At 33.0% G+C, this 8,731-nt stretch overlaps 1 long non-coding RNA gene across 1 annotated transcript; it reads left to right on the forward strand.

Moving 5' to 3' along the window:
* Positions 1–5,691: 5,691 nt before the first annotated feature.
* Positions 5,692–6,519, forward strand: LOC141595004 (uncharacterized). Its single transcript, XR_012522253.1, has 2 exons — positions 5,692–5,817; positions 6,322–6,519. It is a non-coding gene; the product is annotated as an uncharacterized LOC141595004 (long non-coding RNA).
* The last annotated feature ends 2,212 nt before the right edge of the window (positions 6,520–8,731 follow it).

Here is an 8,731-nt window from a genome sequence, read left to right on the forward strand (position 1 = left end):
TTTGCAACTAATCAAGCCTTTTTATTTCGGATTTTCATGGCTCTAAGCCTTATATTGAGTTGTGACTTAAACACTCTCATGTAAGTCATTTGTTCATTACTTTCTAGAAGTAATTAACTTGAATCAAACAATTTCTTTTGTAAGTTATAAGCTCTTTACTTTCTTAAAAGTAGCATGAATTCATCATTTTTAACAAGTGACGAATTTAACCTCCTAGGTTTAAAAGAAACAACTTCTTACACAAAACGTCTCATGTAGTCAAGAAAGACCAGTTTCTTGCGACATAACATTCTTTGTGGCTTTCTTTGTGGCTCTTGAATAATTTCTCCCACTCTGTCTTCTAGAAATAAACTTGTATTTTAGAAAGACAGCTTCACGAGCCGCAAACCCGTCGTACTCGTGATAATTGAAAAGGAAAAATGAGCATTTGTTTCTTGTGAAAACTTACAAATATGGTACATTACCATTTCATATCTCATATGATTTAGTGGAAAATAATTTAGACAAAATGATAGAATCCCCAAAACGATCAAGTAACTCAAAGTAACTTGATTGAAGTCCAAACCATATCGAATAGCGTTTGAATTCATATCCAATCACACATTATTCCATAATGTGTGTTAAGAGAGATTAATTTGTGATACAATATCACATTTCCTTTGGCTTATATCAAAGTCTTCACTTTGATAATCCCATCACGACTAAATCGTGATTCCTTGAACTCTTGAACTTCTTCAAAGATTTCTCTATTTACCTTATTAAGTGAACACACTAGTGTCAACTTAAATCGTTGGTAAAAGAAAATGATCAACCTATTTTGGATAAATGATTTACAATCTCGATCTCCTTTTTCAACCAAAAGGTACGAGATATCTTGCTTTGAATACAAGATACGCATATACCATTAACAATCTAATGGTTTCAAGAGTACTCGATAACTCTTTGCGTTCATCATTTCAAAATTTAAGGTTTAATCTTGGGTTACCAATTTGAGTCTTACATCATCTACATGATATATCATTCTAGTTTTGGTTTAGAATATAATCACCTTGATAATGGGCTAGCCATACATCAAATCGTGGTGTATAGGGTCACAAAAGTGAAAACCTCTTTTGTATCTTAACAAGTTTATATTATTATTTAGAGTTTATGCACTTAATAGTCACAATTAAGTACAACTTTAAATCCAAAAACTAGATTGAGTACACAATTACTCTATCTCTCGACATTATTGTTGCTAGTCGTCATATTCTAATCATCTTATGTGTTGAATACAATGATGAAAACCTCCACTGGTTTCTAATATTGACGAAGTGGTACTAGCAAAGTTTGTGTTTAATCAAATAAACATTTAAAGAAGAAGATCCTATTAGATGTCCCACAACTAACTTGTTGATTCTTCAATAATTTGGGGTAGTTTCCTTTCTTGTGTCCAACATTTAAGACAATGAAACTTTATCGGTCGGGATTGATAGGTTTAGTATCGTTATTCTCAACAACTTTACCTTTAACATTACCTTGTATCAATTCCATTATTATCTTTACTTCTTGAACCTCGTCCTCATCTTAACGGTTTAAGAGAATGCTCCCACTTAATTCAATGAGTCTTTGCTTTGAGAAGCAAAATTGAATTCATGAAGATTACTCTTCATTTGTTCGTTTTAATCTTAAAACTTTCATTGAAGTGGTTGCGCTATTTTGGTCAATTACAATTCGACAAAACTAATTACCAAAACAATTTATCGCTTCAAGGTACTTAATTCATTTAAGTATATGAATAACAATCCATTGTAAGTAGATGTGTTAGTCAAGAATCAAAAACCTGTTTGATAATGAATAACTTTAATCTATACTCTTTACAAGAGATCCTTAGCAATGGTTCATGTGAGGTTTTAGAAGCAAATTCATATTTGTCTTTAGTTACGAAGTTTTAAGGAGATTTGAATAAAAAATCGAAATGATATCGTATATGAATTGTGGTAAAGAAATAGAACAATAATAACGGAATAGTGGAAAAATTAACATTTATCGTTATAATAATAATACTTGTAAATAACAAGTAAAGCATTTACATAGTGACCTCTACCCAACTATGATAAATGATTCCAAGACCCAAATTCATATCGACTTAGGCACGGTATGGCCGATGAAACCCTTATCAATATAACTCGGTGGATTAACGCTTTAATCGATTCTACTTTTAGAACTCTTGGTCGATAAAATTACTCTAATATTTATCTATAGCCCAGAACACATGCAACTACGGTCGCGAATACTTCCGTTGAGCTCAATCCAAATTTCGAATAAATGTGTCCATGATCCAAATCCACATCAACTTGGGCACGGTATGGCCGATGAAACCCTTATCAACATGAATTCGGTGGATTGACATTTATCACCCACTTCCCCTACGTAACAAGGTTTGTACCCCGGTAGGGCCGAGTGCACTCCCTCACGAAATAGGTTTTCATGGTTTCTACTATTTGGTAAGGCTATGTCTCAATTAATTGTTTTAGCGAGAGGTCATGTCAATTTATTATCTATCACGTTTTAAGTGAACTAAAGCGGTGAACTACGATAATTCTAATTGACACGGTCGATAAACTCGATGAAAGAAGATGCATGTTTTAGTTATGGCGATTTAGCGATGCATGTGACATAAAATAAAATGCAAGCATAAAGATAAATAAATCCTAGTATGGCCTTTCCTAAAATAGAAAAACTATTTAACTATTACAAATTCGGAAACCAACTCCATTGGTCCCTTGAACTTCGGTTGTGGCACGCATCTCGAGGTAACACCGTCTTTATGTATCGCCATTCTTGAAGAAATCCGTCTTTGGGAACTCCGGAATGAATAAAATTACATAATGAATTACATAATTTCCTATTATACATTTGTAACTAAAATAAAATAAATCTATTAAATTACAAAACGGTGATACGAGATCACAATAAAATTACAACCGAATCGATATTCCCATACATTTCGGAAAATACCAATTAAAATCTAAGGCCATACTAAGTAAAATTACATAATTCAAAATTACATAAATTAAAATTATGACAATCATAAAGAAAAATGCAGCATTATAATATGTATGAACATGCTCAATTTTATGCTAAATCGCCTTTAATTAGCCAATATCGTATATTACTCGGTTTTTACGGATTTGCGTGATTTCAACATTTTACAATCACAAAAATACATAAACTCATATTTATGCATAAGTTAATTACCCTAACCTCTTAGGACTCAAAATTTAGTCTTCACTAATAATTTGACCATAATTAACCCATATTTTATAAAATTGTTCATAAATGGTCCAAAATTACAAAAAATAAGCTATTAAACTTCAAATAAATCACAAAATTTCAAATAAATTCAAAATTTGAAATTTAAATTCATTAAAATTCTGGAAAAATTCCATGACACTCATAATGTTCAAAAACCTTAGGTTAAAAATTTCGAAAAATTACCGGAAAAACAATGTTGCGGTTTATCGATTTTTAATAAAATAATCATAAAAACATGGAAAAATTATTTTCATTAACTTTTCAATTTTAGATCTGAAAAAGATAATAAAATGCAACATTAGACGTTTTTCCTAAGTCATAGATTATGTTTTATTAATTTTTCACTAATAATGTCACTATTTATGCTATTTTTCTTCAAAAATCCATAAATCATGCAAAAAGACTTCTTTATAGCCAATTATTTTACACACATCTTGTAAAATTGCATGTGACAACATATTAAAAACCTATGACCAGATTCGAAATTTAACTCATATTAACCTATTTTTCACCTAAATCCGAATTTAATAATGAAAAATTCATTTTTCGAGCATAACAAGTCCAAAAATTATGAAAATTTACAGGTTATCTCAAAATAATATATGTAACAACATATCCAAAAACCAACTTAAAATTCGAAGTATAGCTAATTTTAGACCAAAAATGACATTTTTACTCATAAAATCATATTTAAATGCCATTATTGTAAAATATGAACAATAAAATCCGTAAAATTAACCAAAATATCCTAAAACATTTTAGGACCAGAAATATTAACATGCATGGATTAATTTCGTGATATATCATAATAACACAAATTTTACAAGTTTTATTTGTTATTCTTATAACTCGGAAAAACTTTTAACCGATTTGCATGCAAACAACCGTGGCTCTTGATACCGATTGAAGGAAATGTAGATTCATATACATACTTAACATACTCATATATGTCTAAATAATTTGTCATAAAATTAAAACGGATTTTATGCATGCAAACAATATAACAAAAGAGGAGAAATCATATTCTTACATTGATGTTTCGGTTTTATAGGGCACAAAAGAGATCACCTTTCTCTCTTGTTCTTGTGCTATCCTTGAATGGAAGAACCAAGATCCAAGTATAGGATCTCTCCCAAAGATGAATACCCAAGATAACCCCTTAATAGATTAATATTATTTGATCTAGAATAATAATAATCTTACTAAAATTGACCCAAAAATGTATTTGGTACTCTATTATTTCGGTAACAATAGAGGAATAATTTGGAGTTTATGTCTCTCTAATTTTATGAGATGTAGAGAGGAAATTTTTATTTCTTACTCTAGAAAATAAAAATGTGTAAAGAATGAATAATACACTAACTATTGCATGTAGTGTTAGTGTGTAAAATAAGCAAAAACATTTTGCTCATCTACATTTGGAAAACCGAAAAAAGGGAAGGAGAGAGAGCCCAATGCATGCTCTCCTTTTCTTCCCAAGAGAAGGCTATGTATGCAAGGCTATGAGTAGTCTTCATAATTGTGTTTTCCACTTATAAATAATCAACACAATTTGATCCTAAAGCTCCCTCCATTTTCGGTACACTCACTTAAAATGGATGAATCCATTTTATTTGTGATTTTGTCAATATGTCACATGTGACACATTTCATGGTATCTCATTTATAAAATGTATTTTTAACCATTAAAAATCAACATATTAATAAAATATGTCACTTATAAAAATTATCATTGTAATTCATAATTACTTGTACCAAAAGTGTTTTCCGAATTATAAATTACAACATTCTGTATTTATAATAATTTATTCATTCCGTTTCAATTGTTTTCGTAAACAATAATTTCATCTAAGTAATAAAACAGTTCGATTACTCAGACCGTATCCTATTATAATCAAATATAATATGACACGTAAATATTACTTCCAAAATCGTACGTCAATTTTAAGTAATTTAATTAACTCGCATCGTCATACGATCAATTAAATAATCAATTAAGAGTGTTACCCTTTAGGTATGACCTAAGGGGATCAACTGATCACCACCGTCGCACGACAGTAATGTCAAACTCTAGTCAGCCAATCATTACCGATATGTGTGGACCAGTTGACTGTAAAATATTACATCCCACATGTATTCTTAAAATGAGATTTAATAATGATATTTAAATCATGTGATCGCACTATTGTTGAGGACACATTTCCCAACAGTTCAAATGTTTGAATCGGGTTTTCTTAAAACGTTTAATTCGTTCAATATTTTATTTATCATATTAGTTATTTAATTTAATTCCCGAGTCGGTTAAATAATTCAAGTCGGGTTTTGAGTCGGGACTGATTAAAGTGGAAAGTTACTATATCGGGAAAGTTTCTATTTTGAGAGATGTCTATATTTAGTAGTTAGTAATTATAAATATTATAATTGTTTTAGGTGACGGATTCGTGAAGGATCGATAATCAAATGCATTGCTTTGTTTTCTGGACTGCTTTAACTGCTTAATTGGATTTGCTGGCACTTTGAGGTAGGGAAATACACTTGACTTATTATCGTTGTTGTTAAATGTGTTGACTTGATTCGTGGTTGTTGATGACGCTATGACATGGTTGACTGAACTGTTCGTGTTGAGTGTGTTATCACACTTTTGGTAGCTGGCATTATTTCATTCATTGATGTACATAATGTATTGCATTGTTTACTGTTGAGCATTCATATGCATTGGAGATGGAGGATGTTGTGGTGATGAGATGTGGTGATGATGATGTTGTGATAAGGCCCAGGCGGGTTCTGCAGGACTTGCCCTGGTGTGCTCAGCTGCGAGCTGGCAGATCGACTACGGTCGATATATAGTCTACCGGGGATCGGTATGGCTGGGCGTTCCGGGTTATGAGATATGAGTTGAGATGGAGGTGGAGGAGACGGAGGAGCATGCATATCATATTTTGTTGTTTCATTGTTTTCCCTACTCAACCTCGTGGTTGACCCTGTGTATTCGTGAACACCTGTGATGAACCATAATGGGGAGCAGATTTGACAGGTACTAAAGATTAGCTGACTTGGGAGTTATGGGATACGTGAGGACTTGGCCAATCTACCTAGAAGTCTAGACCACATAGGAGATTTTATCACTTAATTTATGTTCCGCTGCGAGTTGTATTTATCTTATATTAAGTTTAGTTGGATAAATTGTAATAAACATGTAATCGTTAAGTTTTAATTTAAAGTACTTTGGTATTGTTGTACTTTGTTATTCACTACCTCGGGAAACCGAGATGGTAACAGTCCGGTTTATTAGGGAATGTCTTGCTAAAGGCTCCTTCATAAACCGGGGTGTTACATTACTAGAAAGCCAAATTGCTCAATTGGCTAGCAAAAGTAACACTCGAGCTCCCGAACACTTGCCGACCCAAACTGACCAAAAGGAGACCTTAAATGCCATCACTTTGAGGAGCGGGTCCACCCTTGAGGGTCCTGCCATGGTCGAGGACGCTGTTGAAAAAGATGAGCCGGAAACAAGTCAAAAGAAAGCTTCAACGAATAAATCAAAGAAACAGCCGTCTACCAGGTATATCAGTTGATCGACTGATATACCTAGTCGATCGACTGAAGCACGGGTTACAGGAGCTTCTGGAACTGTACATCTCAGTCGATCAACTGAGGACAGTGGTCGATCGACTGAGATCGCTGCTGATGCTGAGGAATTTCGTCCTTTAATGCCAAATCATCTGTGAGACCACTTGTTTCGGGGTACCACAGTCCCGAAAATATTGGGGGCAGACCCGAGTGCTGATGGGTCAGTCCCGGCTCCGAAGCTCGATCCGATGACGGTTAATGGTTCTCATTTGAGACGGTCTGAGGAAGGGTCGAGCTTCAACAAGGAAAAGGTGGTGGACTTTCAGCCTAAGTCCACGGATACCGGCACACGAATTAGTACTCCTTACAGCCCCATATCCGGAGAGACTCGTGCCAACGAAGGAACAGGTATCTTTCAGCAAATTTGAAAAAGTTATTCGTAGTCTGAATGTACAAGTCCCCTTCCTTGAGTTAGTAAATCAAGTGCCTGCATATACTAAATTCATGAAACAATTATTGTCAAAGAAAAAGTCACTTGAAACAGTGCACACTGTAGCCCTCACTGAGGAGTCATGCTCCTATTTATCTCACACTGCACCCCCTAAGCTAGAAGACCCGGGAAATTTTTCTGTTCCGTGTAATATTGGCACCTTTCCTATTGAGAAAGCCTTATGTGATCTAGGAGCCAGTATAAGTTGTTGGGAAATGTGTCCTCAACAATAGTGCGATCAAATGATTTAAATATCATTATTGAATCTCATTTTAAGAATACATGTGGGATGTAATATTTTACAGTCAACTGGTCCACACATATCGGTAATGATTGGCTGACTAGAGTTTGACATTACTGTCGTGCGACGGTGGTGATCAGTTGATCCCCTTAGGTCATACCTATAGGGAAATACTCTTAATTGATTATTTAATTGATCGTATACCGATACGAGTTAATTAAATTACTTAAAATTGACGGATGATTTTGTGAGTATAATTTACGTGTCTTATTATAAATATGATTAAATGAGACACGATCTAAGTAATCGAATTGTTTTATTACTTAGATGAAATTATTGTTTACAGAAATAATTGAAACGGAATGAATAAATTATTATAAATACAGAATGTTGTAGTTTATAATTCGGAAACATCTTTGGTACAAGTAATTACGAATTACTAGTCAATTTTGTAAATGACATATTTTATGAGTATGCTGATTTTTAATATGATAAAAATACATTACATTGTGACATGTCATATAACATGTTACATGTGACAAATTTGACAAATGACAAAATAAAATGGATTCTCCATTTTATGCCCAAAAACCGAAAATAAGGGGTGTGTACATAGTTTATATTGTGTTGTTTATTTTTAAATGAAAACACAATCATAACACTAGGTAGTAGGCTTGCATGCCTAGTCTCTTGTGAAGAGCACAAATGAAAAGTGTTGGGCAACCTACCCAAGCAATTTTCGGCGATCCCACAAGAAAGAGAAGAGCCTTTCTTTTTCATTTTTAAAAATTCATTCATTCTTTTCACCATATTTTTTTTTTCTAGAGTAAGAAAATTGATTTTCTCTACATCTTATGAGATTTCTAGAGAAATAAACCACACAAAACATCACCTCTTGACCGAAATTTTCAAGAGCCAAAATACATTTTATTTTGTGTCAATTTTATTGTAAAACTAATATTATTACTAGATCTAAATAGTATTGGTTTATTAAGATGTATTCCTTGGGTATATGCTTTTGGGAGGGATTCTACATTTGAGTCCTTGTTCATCCATTTTGGAGAGCTCAAGAACAAGTGAGTAGGTGAACTCACTTGTGCCCATAAATCCGAAAATCACAATGTAAGATGATGG

Source organism: Silene latifolia, chromosome 8 (assembly GCF_048544455.1).
Source record: "Silene latifolia isolate original U9 population chromosome 8, ASM4854445v1, whole genome shotgun sequence".
NCBI classification, from domain to species: domain Eukaryota; kingdom Viridiplantae; phylum Streptophyta; class Magnoliopsida; order Caryophyllales; family Caryophyllaceae; genus Silene; species Silene latifolia.